General features: G+C 42.5%; 1 protein-coding gene across 12 annotated transcripts in view; it reads right to left on the reverse strand.

Annotated features, from left to right (window-relative positions):
- adnp (activity dependent neuroprotector homeobox) overlaps positions 1-3,206 on the reverse strand; it is a 45,519-nt gene extending 42,313 nt beyond the window's left edge. For 10 of the 12 annotated variants that reach the window (XM_062979746.1, XM_062979745.1, XM_062979742.1 and 7 more), the window contains exon 1: positions 2,857-3,206. The gene's annotated coding sequence lies outside the window, so the exon portion shown is untranslated. Of the gene's footprint in view, positions 1-1,570; positions 1,698-2,856 lie in introns of all 12 variants that reach the window. The other 2 variants (XM_062979748.1, XM_062979741.1) reach the window with 1 other exon arrangement.
- Positions 3,207-15,724: the final 12,518 nt, after the last annotated feature.

A 15,724-nucleotide genomic window follows, 5' to 3' on the forward strand; every position in this document is an offset into this window, starting at 1 on the left:
TCTGTGTATTGAAAGTAGTGTCATGCTTTTAAACAACCACTCTACAACGAGATCAGCTAATCATATTTGGGAAATTGTGCTACTTTCATTTCTTTGAGATGCTATCAAAAATGTGTTGACTGATTGCAACCTAGCGACTTTTACTTGCTACCAAAACACTCTGGAGCAAGCCAAAATATTAGTAGGCTTCTTCTTTGGTTTCATCTTTAAAACAACATATCAGTTCTTGTTTTTTACAAGTACAGGTAGTCCCAGAGTTACAAACACCTGACTTGCAAACGACTCATAGTTAAGAACAGGGGTGAGACAACAGGAAGTGAGAGAAATCTGACCCTGGGAAGGGAAATTCACTCCTGAAAGAGGTATCATGGTGAAAAGGTCTCCACTGAAGCTTTATCACCAATCCTTGTTTCCACAACAAGCCAATAGAAAGGGAGGTGAAATCTTCTGAAAATGGGCACAGACCGCAAAACAAACACCACAGGGGTATTAATACTTCTCTATACTATACAAAGCACACATATGGATGTGTGTGTGTGTATGTATGTATATATATATATATGGTGTTTTTAAATGTATCTGTTCGACTTACATACAAATTCAACTTAAGAAGAGACCTACAAAATCTATCTTGTTTGTAACTTGGGGTTTTAAATAAGTACCAAACAGTTTGGCACAGAACCACTCCTGTCCAAGTGAAAGAAGTTGTGGCTGATAACTGGTGATAAAAAAACGTAATTTAATGTCCTTACAGCAACAAACCTCTAACACCAAGGAGTTAGACATTTCTATTTAAATGCTCTGCACATGTGGCATTTTTTATATATCCCTACTACTAAACAGTGAAACATTGTTTCATTGTTCCAAGAACTCATAACTTCATCATACATCTTAACTGTAATAATGACGAGTAGCTACCATCCATGGAAGAATACTGTTATCCAAGCAGCATGTAGCTTTAAACAAAAAAATTATAGTGTTGGCTTTTTAAAAGCACTGCTTTATTGCAAAGTCTTAACAATTTCTATTGTCAGGGCCAGAACCAGCAATGCAGCTACATAAGATCAAGGCCACCAATGAGCTGAACTGGTCCTTTAATAACTATTAGGTTTTATGTTCTAATCAAGGAGAGATCAGCTTCCTTTGCACATCACAGCTCTCTCAATCACTTTCAACTGAAATCACTACTTTGGTCTGGAAGGGAACGCACAACATCAACTCCTGAACTATCAGGCATTTTTAGTGATACTGTACATTGGCAATCAACTTTAATGGATGTTAACAAAAGCTTCTGGCAAGGATGGCACAAATGTCAGGCACCACACCAAGGTGGCACTTTTGACCACTCGTTTCCAGGAGGCAGGCAAAGTGGCCAGATTTTTTCAATCAATGCTCTGCTCACTGAACCTTTTGCCTGTGTTGCTGCTGCTGTTGCCAGCTCCTGAGAACAACCGAGCCTGCAGTGGATAGGCCCATTTTCCCAGGCCTATAGAAGGCGCTGTGTAGCAACTCCATTTTGTGCATCTGGGGCCCTGCCTCCCCCCTCCCCACCGCTCTGCAGCAGCCTTACCCAGTGCAGGAAAGGCGCCCCCTACTGACTCTTACTGCTCATTGCTCCATTCCACCGACTTGGCTGCGGTGCATTTTGGGTGGGGGCTGGCATGATTTTATTTTTTCCCCTTCCTTTCCTCCGAGGGCTGCAAAAAACCCAAAAGCAGGAGTTTGAAGGTGCTTTACTATGTCAAAGAAGGGTAATAATAAAATAAAGTGTGTTGGGAAAGAGGCAGAGGAGAGGTGGAAAATGCGTGTTATTACAAGGTTGGGGGGGAAACCCACAAGGTTGGCTCCTGGTCCTCTTCTTTTGTCTGAGAAATAGGTTATGAGAACTATTGTACCCGCGAAGAGTTGCAAGGGTTGGATAGAGTGTTTGTTAAGACACTGCATACATTTAACGGGTGGATTAGGCCTGGAATAATTTTTTTGGTGTCAGGAGAGACTTGAGGAACTGCAAGTCGCTTCTGGTGTGAGAGAATTGGCCGTCTGCAAGGACGTTACCCAGGGGACGCCCGGATGTTTGATATTTTACCATCTTTGTGAGAGGGGACCCGCATGGGGAACTGGAGCTGATGATGAGAGCTGCAAGGGCTGGATGGGGTGTTTGTTAAGCTAGAGAGGCAAGGGCTGGATGCGGTGTTTGTCAAGCCAGAGAGCTGGATGGAGAAGCGCGCCTTTTCCAACTCAAAGGGCCGAGAGGAGGGCTCTCCTCCGTCCACGGATCTGCAGCCTAATCCACATTCTCCGCAGTCCTTCTCTTGGCCCGCCTTCCCCCATTATTCCCGCGCCACATGCCCCTGGAGAGCAGCACGGCGGCCTCGGGGCCCTTCCACAGAGACCTATATCCCAGAATATCAAGGCAGGAAATCCCACATGTTCTGCTCTGAATTGGAATATATGGCAGTGTGGGCTCAGATAACCCAGTTCGAAGCAGATCTTGTGAGGTTTTCTGCCTTGATATTCTGGGATCTAGGCCTGTCTCCCTCCCTCCTTCCACGATGCAGGGCGGGCAATCATCGATTGCCGCCTCCTCCTCCTCCCTGCATGGAAACCGGGTGGAAGGAGGGAGGGGGCGATGCAACACACACGGAGAGAGAAGCCAGAAAGAAGGATCCAGCGGGAAAGGAGGGAGGGAAGGAAGGTGATTGGAGAAGAGCGAGCGCAAGGAAGCCGGTAGAGGGAAGGAAGGAGGGCAAGCAGACGGGAGGGATGGATGGATGGAGAAGGGAAAGGATGGAAGGGGAGGCTTCTGGAGCGAGGAGGCGGGAGGAGGAAGGCAGCGCGCGGGCTCCGGACACCTACCTGGCGGGCTCCCTCCCTCCTCAGTCAGTCCGTCCGTCAGTCCCAGTGCTCCTCCTCTGCTTCTGGGGAGGCAGACAAAGGGCCCGGATGTCGCTCTGAGGGAGGGGGCGCTGCGGGCTGCGAGGGGGCAGAGCAGGGCGGGGGCTCGGCCTTGGCGGGGAGGGAAGGAAGGAAGGGAACGAGGCGGCTGAGGGGCGTCGTCGTCGTCCTCCTTCGTCCCCTCAGGGCTCGGTCTCCGGGAAGCGCAGGGAGGGAGGGAGGGGGGATTCTCCCTCCTCGGCGCCCTGCAGACAATACAGCCGGGTCCCTCCTGCCCAGAACCTGCCCTGGCCAAGATGGCGGCCGAGAAAGAGCGGAAGTGACGCGAGTGCTCATTAGCATACGGGACTTATTGTCCGGCCTAGAGGAGGAGGAGGAGGAGGCGGGAGGGAGGAAAAGGGGACACTAGGCCCCGGTTATAGTAATTAATTAAAAAATAAAAACAGGCGTTTTCGCGAGCTTTGACCCTAGCCCTTTAAGAAGGGAATGGGGTTACATAACCCCGCCGGTGTGTGAGGGCAGGCATTCTCGCGAGAGATTCGCGCCACCGCCCGAGAATCCCTCCGCCGCCCCAGCCGGCGCTACATCCTTCCCAGAGGGAAGGGTCGCCCCCACGTGACCCGGCGGAGGGCGCACCACGTGACCCGGGCTCCACCTGAGGCAGGAGGAGGAGGAGGAGGATGACATCTCTTGCAGCCCATGCTGGTCCTGATCACATGCAAGCCAAGAGGCCAGCATCCTGTCCCAGGGTATGGAAGGAAGAAGGCCTCTGGAGCCACCACCAAGCCACCATAGTCATCTCCCAATGGCACTATGGATGGTCACCAGGCATGGACAAATTTCGGCCCTTCAGGTGTTTTGGACTTCAACTCCCACCATTCCTGGCCTCAGGCCCTTTCCTTTCCCCCCTCAGCCGCTTAAGCGGCTGAGGGGGGAAAGGAAAGGGCCTGAGGCCAGGAATGGTGGGAGTTGAAGTCCAAAACACCTGGAGGGCCGAACTTTGCCCATGCTTGATGGTCACTTCTGAGTGCGTAAAGCAGACCTGTGCAAACATGGGTCCTCCAGGCGTTTTGGGCTTAATAATAAATAACTTTATTTTTGTACCCTGCCTCCATGTCCCCAAAAGGACTCCGGCCGGCTAGCGTATGGCAAAAGGTGCCTAAAACAACGCATAAAATAAACACACGGTACAATACAAAATGAGGAGCCCCGGTGGCAAAGTGTGTTAAAGCTGCAGACCGAAAGGTCCCAGGTTCAAGCCCCGGGAGTGGCGTGAACAGCCGCTGTTAGCTCCAGCTCCTGCCAACCTAGCAGTTCGAAAACATGCCAATGTGAGTAGATCAATAGGTACCGCTCCAGCGGGAAGGTAACGGTGCTCCATGCAGTCATACCAGCCACATGACCTTGGAGGTGTCTACGGACAACGCCGGCTCTTCGACTTAGAAATGAAGATGAGCACCACACCCCAGAGTCAGACATGACTGGACTTAACGTCAGGGGAAATCTTTACATTTACCTTTTACAATACAAAATAAAACCAGTAGCATATAAAACAACAATTTAAACTCAGAACAGCGCCCAATAACCTATGGTGACAATGGTTGTAAAACATGGCCAACTGTAAACCGGAACAAGGGAATGGGATGAAAATGCAGTGCTGTGTCATGAATTGTAGACCACTGGGGCTAAATATCCAAGTCTTCAATTTCCTCCAGAAGGAGGACTGCCTAATCTCTCTGGGGAGGGCATTCCAAAGCCAGGGGGCCACCACCGAGATGTCCCTACCAACCATGCTTGTGACGATGGCGGGACTACGATGAGGGTCTCGCGCAGGTACATTGGGGGGGGGAACTCTGGTCACGTAGATAGGCAGGGCCTGAACCGTTTAGGGCTTTGTAGGTGGTTACCTGCACTTTGAATTGGAACCAGAAACTTTATCGGCAATAACTGGAGCTGTTTTAATAGGGGTGACATCCGCTCCCTATAATTATCTCCAGTTAGCAACCTGGCTGCCGACCTTTGCACCAGTTGCAGTTTCCGGGCCGTCTTCAAAGGCAGTCTCACATAGAGTGCGTTGCTGTAATCCAGCCTGGATGTAACTAAGGTGTGGACCACCGTGGCGAAGTCAGGCTCTCACAGCTGGCGGACACACTTTAACTGTGCAAAGGCCCTACCGGCCACTGCCAATGCCTGAGCATCAAGTGTCAGCATTGAGTCCAGGAGGACCCTCCAGACTGTGAACCTCTAGCTTCAGGAGAAGTGTAACCCCATCAAGCACCCTATACTCCAATCGACCTCAAGACTGACCAGAAGGACCTCTGTTCTTGTCTGGATTAATCTTCAGTTTGTTAGCCATCATCCAGTCCATCACAGTGACCAGGCTTAAGCTGCTGAGGGGAGAAAGGAAAGGACCAGGTGCTGTTAGGAATTGTGGGAGTTTTGAAGTCCAAAACACCTGGAGGACCCAAGTTTGCCCATTCCTGGTGTATACCGTGCATATGGAACAACAAGGACATGAGAGCCATGTTTCAAAGGATGCCATGTCAAAGATGGAGCTTTCTTGTTTTCTGGAGACTAGGACACAGAGCAGTAGATTCAAGTTGCAAGGAAAAGGGATCCCACCAAAATAGTAGAAAGAACTTCCTGATGATAAGAGCCATTTGGCAATGGAATAAGAATGTGTTGTTGAAGGCTTTCATGGCTGGAATCATTGGGTTGCTGTGAGTTTTCTGGGCTATATGGCCATATTCGAGAAGCATTCTCTCCTAACGTTTCACTATTCAATGCTAATCAAGCTGGCCAATTTCAACATTCACACTTGCCTCAGGCAGACAAGAGTTCTTTCTCCCACCCTGAACATTCCACAGATATCCAGGGAAGTCATGCTACCCCTCTAAAATGGACTAAAATGATCAAGGGTCTGGAGAACAAGCTCTACGAGGAGTGGCTGAAAGAGCTGGGAATGTTTAGCCTGCAGAAGAGAAGACTGAGAGAAGACATGATAGTCACGTATAAATATGGCAGGGGAAGTCATAGGGAGGAAGCTTGTTTTCTGCTGCCCTGGAGACTAGGACGCAGAACAATGGCTTCAAACTACAGGAAAGGAGATTCCACCTGAACATTAGTAAGAACTTCCTCACTGTGAGAGCTGTTCGGCAGTGGAAATCTCTTCCCTGGAGTGTGGTTGAGGCTCTTTCTTTGGAGGCTTTTAAGCAGAGGCTGGATGGCCATCTGTCGGGGGTGCTTTGAATGTGATTTTCCTGCTTCTTGGCTGGGGGTTGGACTGGATGGCCTGTGAGGTCTCTTCCAACTCTGTGATTCTATGACCAAACATACTAATAACAGTTGAACTGTTATGGGCCGGGCTGTGGCGCAGCTGATTAGTAGCTAGCTGCAATAAATCACTACTGACCGAGAGGTCATGAGTTCGAAGCCCGGGTCAGATTGAGTGCTCAACCATTAAATAGCCCCAGCTCGTTGTTTACCTAAGGAACCCAAAAGACAGTTTTATCTGTTAAGTAGGAAATTTAGGAACCGCTTATGCAGGGAGGCTAATTTAACTAATTTACGTCACCATAAAAATGTCCAGCAGCATGTGTGCCGGAAGATGAGGAAGTATTCCATCAAGGACTCAATGTCACAGTGGATGATGAAGCAGCAGCTCCCCCTGTGGCCAGAATCGAGCATACTCTCATGAAGCCAGAAGCTGGAAATTGTTAAATAGCCTCTCTGTCTCTGTGTGTTGTATGGCATTGAATGTTTGCCATGTATATGTACATTGTGATCCATCCTCAGTCCCCTTCGGGGCGAGAAGGGTGGAATATAAATACTGTAAGTAAATAAATAAATAAATAAACTGTCACAACAGCAGATGGAGGGGGGAGTAGTCCTACTTCAGTGTAACAACAAAGATAACCACCACACCAATGATTACAGTATTAGTGGTCATTCACTAAAGCTAGTAAGTGTAACTACAACAAGACAATTAGCAGTTATTATGAACTGAATGGCAATAGAATAATAGCAACTATACACAGCAATGGGCCAGTCTGATTGCATGGTACATACAAATATTCCAAGCACATACAATAACGCTTATCAAAAAAGGGGCTGTGTAAATACTGTGGGACCACAGCAGAAATTATAAACAAGTGTGCTATTAGTAATGCCACTGTAACTGCCCTGCAGGCATATTTAATTGCACAGAGTTGTTAAGTGGTTACTCTTCTGATATTAATTAGTTCATCATCTATCTTAAGAATATCAAAACAACCACTGTGAATTGCACCAAGAGATCTCACTAGTCCAGTGTTTTTCATTCAGTAACTAATCAGTTGCCTGTGGGAATCACACAAGGAGGACACAACCCTGCTCTGTCTTCATGAACATCAGCAGCTGAAATGCAAAGGCATACTGCTTCTCAAACTGGAAGTGGTACTTATTCATCACGGGTCGCCCATTCGTTCTTTGACTTGTTTAGCCATCTATTAAAAGCATCCAAACTGGTGACCACCACTGCCTCTTGTGACAGCTAATTCCACAATTTATCTATACAGTGTATTTTAGCTTTTTCACTTCTTACAATTCAACAAATTTTTCACTTCATCTTTGTGACTGTATGTGCATGTAACACAACTCAAAACATTATAGCATAAATAAATAAACACAGCCATCCCTCCACATTTCCTGGAGTTAGAGAGGCACAGGATCTCAGCAAAAGTGGGAAAACTACAAATAAAAGAACATACTATAGGAACCTCTAAGTACTCCATGTCTCTATGGTCAACTTTTATTGAAAATTAATCTTACAATTGTAATGGAGGACCTAGGGATTTCTAGAGAATCTTGTAATCCCATCTCTGAATAATCAAATCTGCACATGCCAAACTCAGAATCTGGGACCGACTGTATATCCCTTCCTTATGGGTGAGTTTCTCTGTACCATTATTTTGATTGCCTTCCTTGTGGGACAATACCTTTTCTTCTGGTTCGATGACCAGTGTAGCATTATGATTCCACTTTAACAGTCATTATAACATCCTATGGAATTCTGGGATTTGTAATTGAGGGAGGTGATTAAACTGTACTAGGAACTGGACATCTACATGGCATTTACTACCATTTCCTGTGATATTCTTCTTGTTCTTGGATGTTTGCCTAATATTAGCCCTGGATGTATCATTTTGCAATAGTCTAAAGATTCTGTTGTTCAGCAAAAAAGTCAACTTAGGATAGGGTTGAAATCTTTTCTAGATAGAAAAACACTTCCTTTGTGGGCCCAGATTTACAGTTTGGAGATCACTGCTCTTACCATGCCAGGGATGACACTGGACAAATTTTGTTGGGACACTAGCTGTGGCCCTTCCTAAGAAAGTCATCATGCCTGTAGTGACCTATGCCTTTCATTATTTATGAAGGAGACTACTGCTATGCACTCCAGATGGGGCTGTCCTTGAAAAGTATTTGGAAATTAGTGCAAAATGCAGTGTCCAGATTCTTGTTTATTTTGTGTAATACATGCCTTATTTTAATTGGTCTTGAACCTACCACTGCTACTATTTCTATTTATTTGTATGCCACTTTTTCTCTTAACTCTCTTAACTCATTTATCTCAAAGCAACAGAGTGCTAAAACTATATAAACCTCACTAGCTTTTCATTTGTTTCCAAGCTTAATTCAATGTAGTTTTGACACATGATTTGAAGCCACTATATCTTCCTATATGAGCCTGCTCATATTTTGAGATATGTAACAGATATCCTGTTATAATCTCACTAACTCCAGAGGCAGTGATGGTAGGTACATAGATAGGGCTGTTCTGTAGTATCAATTTGATGGTGGAACTCAAATAAAGCCAATCTGTCTTTGCCCTTATTAGGTTTCACATAGACAGTCCATACTGCAACACTGCATTAAGCCTTGTTCTTTTAAAAGAACAACAACAAAAACGTAGGTTTTACTTCTGCCTTTTGAAAGAGGGTTCATTGTACCAAGGCTGCCTAAATTTACACCCGCAATCCCTTTCCACTTGAGAAAATTGTATGCCACCTCAGGTATATAGGTATGCACAGTAGATATGAAAATACAACATTTACTGATAATCACAAAAACAATATTTTAAACCAATTTTCTGCAGAGTCCCCTGTAAAGACTGCAGGTTGTTGCTAACAGTTTCATGTAAATATCTAAAACAGCCACTATATGTGAATTTCAGAAACCTTTTATTGTTACCAATTTTGTAACCCCAATCTTTCATCAGCACAACCCCATTTAAGGTTGCGACCCACATCCTGACACTATGTATTGTGGCCGAGGGGGTTGCTAGGAGATGAAGTGGGCGGGGCCTAAAGGGGGCAGGGCCTATCCTTCTGACCAACAACCAGGGTTGAAAACGGCTCTTCCTCGTCCTCTAATTTGGATTTTATTTTTCTAGGTTTTTTTTTGTTTAAAGACATAGATTGGATGACTATGTCTTTTGTGGCCAAATTTAGTTGTGATTTGGTTTAGTGGTTTTGTTGTTTACTCAATCCTACAAACGTACATTACATTTTTTTATATAGATAGATTTTATGATGGTGTGTTTTAGAGTATACATTTTTTGCTATGTATTTTATGGTGATATTTTTAACTGTGTTGCACCCCACTGTGTGCTGTGAGGTGGGTAACAAATATCACCACCACCACAAATGCCCAGCGAAGTGTTTTCTCTTGGAATCTCTAGGTCCTCAGGTGGGGCACTGACAGAAGTTGACCATAGAGGACCTAGAGAGTCCTAATTTGAACATATGAATTAAATCTATGAATAATCAAATCCGCAAAAGTTAAACCTGTAACTGTGGAGTACTGGCTGTACTTGTAGTAGTACTAACCCTGCTGGATTATGTCATGGTAGTTGAGGGTGGTGAACACTGGCCTCAAATTATGGGTTGTCCATTCCTGCACAAGTTGCCTTCTTAGTCATTTTATCACCTCCAGCTTCAACGTGCTTTGAAGCAGGGCAATAGCACCTTCTATGTGGAACCAATCATCTGATATTGGATGTGTGCCAACAATTTTTATTTTTAGACGATATTGAAGACTTGCCTGCTTTTGCACACCTTTCTGCTCCAGATAAATCTACCATCTATTTTATGTGTAAATATTGTAACTAATGTGTAAATATTGTATTACATTTATAATCTATGCTTTGCTATGTTATACATTTTGTTTATAAGCAGTGTATAAATATTTGTTAACAAATATTAATCCATGCTTAAATTATACTATTATTATGAAGGACAACATCTAGTTTAGCTACATGTTGTTTTATTTTACAGGGAGCAGTCCTCTGTTCAAAAGGCTGTCCTGTTCAAATCTGTTTCTAAGGTAATCATGAGAAAGAGAGCAAATAAGTTGGATGTTCCTCATTCACAGTACCTGAGAAGCCACAAGTTGCTAGTCAGTCTTCCTTACTAAAGGGACAGATCTTTTTCCTCTTTAAATTATAGTGATTATTTCTGAATTTTAGTTTTTTTTTATATAAACAACTTACAGCCTTGGGTTGGGAAGCGCAAGTGACCACCCTAACATAATTTTTGATAATTTGTTATGTTTCTTGGATCAACAGCTTAAATGGTATCAAATGCTTGGAAAGGAATCTTAAAGGCTGCATAACTAAGGATGCTACCATGATTTATTTTTATCAACCAGCTTTCTCAAGTTTCTCAAGTAATGGTGATGCTGGTGCAGCCCTGATGTGTGCCACTTAGATTTGCACAGCACTCCTCAGGCTTCGAGTGAGGTAGACCCAGTTTCGCCAGTCATTTCCTTATGGTATAAAGTAAGCCTAAATTTAAGCTCTCCCCCAGCTGAGACTTAATCACACAATAATGACCCCACATAATAAATTGCATGAGGATGCAGTGATGGTTAACACACATGTTTGGAATCAAAGTGTTGGATTTTGATCACCCCACCACCAATTTTGGAATATTTTTATTTGTGTATATAACAAGTTTGACTTTTGCAGATTTGATTAAAATGTTCTCTCTAGGATGAATCCTCAGGTCATCCAGTGCAACTCTATGGTCAATTTCCACCAGAAGTTATTCTGGAGGAGGATGTAGCGATTTCTAGAGAGGTGTTATCTCATGTTAAACAAATGTGGTTTTCTCCCATTTGCAGAGGCTTTGCACTTCTAACCACTGTGAATATGGAAATCTAGCTGTAAATACATAGTGAGATGCCTTAGAGAAGGACCCAAGTCTAAACATTTTATTTCTTAATGGCTTCTTCCCAAGTTCGATGTTTTGTAGTCACCTTATGCACATAGCTTGAAAATAATTTTTAAAAAAATATTTCTAGAAATGACTCCATCTAAATAAACATATTATTGTTCATGTTATCATTCTGGGATATCATTTTTGTAAGATTATCACTGGGATTCATAAGATTAACAAGCCTAGATAATTTTTACTCACATAGAAGGAGGAACTTGATTTCCAAGAACTTTCTGCTGTGAAATTATTATTCTGAAATATAATGCATATGCTAATATTCTAATGTTTTGTTCGTGTTCATTCAATTAAATGAAGCTATTTAACAAGAAACAATCCCTAATTTTTGTCATATTTTCTCCTTTAAAAATTCTTTTTGGTTTTGCAGTCCTTGAGCCACCCTTGAGGAAAAGTCCACTCTGAAATAAATTCTAGGAGTTAACATGGCACAGACTGTTTTCTGCCATCGCATTTATTTATTTATTTATTTATTTATTTATTTGGCATATTTATATTCCGCCCTTCTCACCCTGAAGGGGACTCAGAGCGGTGCACAGAAAGGCACAATTTGATGCCATACAACACATATCGGGCGAATAAAACATATACATTAAATAATTGCTAAAAACATTTCAACATTAAAATTATTAAAATCACATAATCCAATATCGTAGTTCAGGCCATTCCAGTTATCATTAAGCCATTCCACATTCATATCTTGCACTAATAAATCAATCAAAGGCTTAGTCCCACATCCACATCTTCAGATTTTTCCTAAAGATCAGGAGGGAGGGAGCTGATCTAATGTCACTGAAGAGGGAGTTCCACAACTGAGGGGCCACCGCTCAGAAGGCTCTGTCTTGCATCCCCACCAATCACACCTGTGAAGAAAGTGGGACCGAAGGCAGGGCCTCACCAGACAATTATAGGAAGTCAACTTAAGAGTGTGAGGATGAAGTGCCTGACTTGGAAACAAATCAGATATCATGTTAAACACGTTGCAACAAAAATTGCAGCTAAACGTCTAGTTCCCAATTTTCAGCCTTGATAATTGCTCCTGTACCTTCCTTGTGTTTGCCTGTTCCACATTTATTTGACTAGATTACACACCAGAATGGCAGCTAAGAACATCAGGACAACTGGTTGTGAGATATGAACTTGCAGAGCTTTTTAATGCAAAGAGGGATATTTTGTGTGAGTCAATGAATCTTCAAGTTACCTGTCAATATAAAGTAATTCCATGATTTTAATGGGGCTTCCTTAGGCAAAGAATAGTCAGGTATGGTTGCTAGACTGAAAACTGGATTTTTCTTTGCCTATATCTCATGGCAGATATAACAAAATTAGGCATGGATCTTTTTTTGCTCATCAGTTATTATTAGTGTTAGCATATTTTATGTGTGGCCCCAAACAATTCTTCCAATGTAACCCAGGGAAGCCAAAAGGTAGGGCACCCCTGGCTGCCTGTTGGAATTTAAATAGATTATACATACAGTAGAGTCTCACTTATCCAACATAAACGGGCCGGCAGAATGTTGGATAAGTGAATATGTTGGATAATAAGGAGGGATTAAGGAAAAGCCTATTACACATCAAATTAGGTTATGGTTTTACAAATTAAGCACCAAAACATCAATGTTATACAACAAAATTGACAGAAAAAGTAGTTCAATACTCAGTAATGCACCAAAGTATCACGATTTATTGAAAACATTGACTACAAAAATGTGTTGGATAATCCAGAACGTTGGATAAGCGAGTATTGGATAAGTGAGACTCTACTGTAATTGGGACTGCTACAAATCAAACTACTTTATTATAACTGATCATACAGAGTTCTGCCTCACACTGAATCACATAGGAGTGTAAGCTCCCTTAGTGCAATAGGAGATGAACATAGGAGTATCACCAATGGCATACAACCTCTAATATGTAGAATAAGCAGGGCTCTTTTCAGGTACAATGCCTGCATAGGGTTTCAATACAATCCCAAATATGGTTCTTCAAGCTGCTAACCTCAGTTGATGCGGATAGCATATTAACAAGAAGTCGTGAAAATAATGGCTGCCTGTACTCATGCTTCTGTGTCAAAATCGCTTATAATGTGCCAATCGATTCTTAGTTTCAGTTCTTCTTTTGGGAAAAATAGTGCTCTAGTTTACAGGGTTATGCTTAGGACATGGAGAGGTCATGTATTATTTGTGGGACTTTTATACCAATTGCGATTCTCTTTCCAAGAAATAAGAAATTTTCACACAAAGAATACAATAAATCAGCAAAACCCATAGACATACTCACTTTAAAAAATTCCAGACTTTGTCCTAAAATCAGATCAGACGAAGAAACAACCAAGAAGTCAATTGCTTAGGTGATGGGAGAGATCTACAGCTGAGATGAGGCGAAATGTCAATGGAACAGCTATCATACAGACACTTCACAAAGCTAAACTTCATGGCAAGAAGAAAGCAAGTGATGAAACAAACTCGTATCACTGCCTGTTTGGAATTTTCAAAAGGCATGTGGAAAATACATGAAATATATGGGAAAAGGTTCTGTAATCGGTGTAGATCAAAATTCAATTTCTTGATCTTGTTGAAAAATGCTGTGTAGCGCAAGGTCAATAGTACTCATTGCTCCAAGAACACTATCCTGATGGTGAAGGATGGTGGTGGCAGTATCATATTGTGATAGGATTTCCCTTGGCAGGTACTGAAAAGCTGGCAGAACTTAGGCCAAAATGGATAGAGAAAAATACAGTATTATCCTGGATGAAAATGTGTTTCACTCTGTAAGGAACCTGGGACTAGCTGGAGATTTGCGTTTCAGCAGGACAATTGCTCTGAAAATACAAGGTAACAATGGAGAGTGCAGAAAAGACTAAAGTTTTGCTCTCACTTCAACTAAGAATCTACGGCAAGGCTTGACAGATTTATAGAAGTTGCTGTCCACCAATATTGTCCATCCAAATATATAGAACAGTTTTTCCAAGAATTGGCAAAATTGCAGGATTCTGATGCTAAAAGGGTTTATTTTTTCAAGAAGCCTCATAGATGTAATGGCTGCCAACAATGCTCTTACCAGCTATTGATTCAGAGTGGATATTTATGCAACTAAAAATGCTTGTTTTCTTTTATTTACAGTAGAGTCTCACTTATCCAACATAAACGGGCCGGCAGAATGTTGGATAAGCGAATATGTTGGATAATAAGGAGGGATTAAGGAAAAGCCTATTAAACATCAAATTAAGTTATGATTTTACAAATTAAGCACCAAAACATGATGCTTAACAACCAATTTGACAGAAAAAGTAGTTCAATATGCAGTAATGCTATGTTGTAATTACTGTATTTATGAATTTAGCACCAAAATATCACAATGTATTGAAAACATTGACTATAAAAATGCGTTGGATAATCCAGAACGTTGGATAAGCGAGTGTTGGATAAGTGAGACTCTACTGTACTTTTGTATGGCAATAAAAATAGTTTGCATCTTCATAGTTTTGAATAATTTGTGTACATTGAACAGTAGCAATACCAGTACACTTCATTTCAGTTCTAGGTTGTAAGTCAAAGGGAGTGAATACTTTTACAAGGCATTGTAATTATTTACAGCTGGATACCATGCCACTCCCTTAACACTGAAGTAACTGAATATCTCAGACACTACAACTACATCTTGTTATAGTTCAAGATACCCCATGTAACAACTCTGGAAATCTGTTATGATTTGTTAATAATAAGTTGCATTTAGAGTTCTACACATTTTAGAAATAAGAACTTAAAATGTATTTGAGTAAAAAAGCAAGAAAATGTTACATATTTAACTCTGAATTCTGCATCACAGCATAGCCAGTCAAAACAAAATAAGGAAAATGTGATGCAGAGCCAGTCTTTCTAAAAGAAGCCACCTGCAAAATAAGCTGGGGAACATACAGTGACTATTTATTTTGAGATGCATGGATTCCCCAGAGGTCCTTGAAAAAGCATTCAGCATAATTGTCCCAGGCCAGGCCACTGGGCTCTAGGTCCAGGCAGACTCAAGGGCCTTTAGAGCAAGCTTAGTTTCCTCCTTCCACCTCCCCTAAGATGAGGTCAACTTCTGTGCATTTCAACCCAAGAGAAGTACATTGAGGTTTTCAACAATATGTTCTCTCAGCACATCCCTTCTGGCCTGATTAGGGCTTAGTGTCTTACCACCCTCTCAGCTCACTATTCAAGAAATGCATGCACATGTGTGCAAGCTGCCCAAAGCCAAAAGTTAGTTTCCTTCTCACATGTCCTGCCTTTAGGGTGAACATGAACAGTTACACCTGCTGGAATTCTGTAAATCTTTGACATCATTTGCTTCCTCCTTTACATTCTTTTCTGTGTGCCCCTATGTTTTATGGTGCCCTCGACTTAGCCATGGGCCCAAAACCTACCCTCAACACCCACAAGATTAACATATAGTTGAGTATATACAGCACTCTCATGAGATAGGAAACACCATATAAAGTTGGAAGAGAGCCTAGGAAGGAAACCAAACTACTCAAACAAGTTTCATTTGAGAAGCAGTAGCCCCTCTCCTCCACC

Source organism: Anolis carolinensis, chromosome 4 (genome assembly GCF_035594765.1).
Source record: "Anolis carolinensis isolate JA03-04 chromosome 4, rAnoCar3.1.pri, whole genome shotgun sequence".
Lineage (NCBI taxonomy): Eukaryota > Metazoa > Chordata > Lepidosauria > Squamata > Dactyloidae > Anolis > Anolis carolinensis.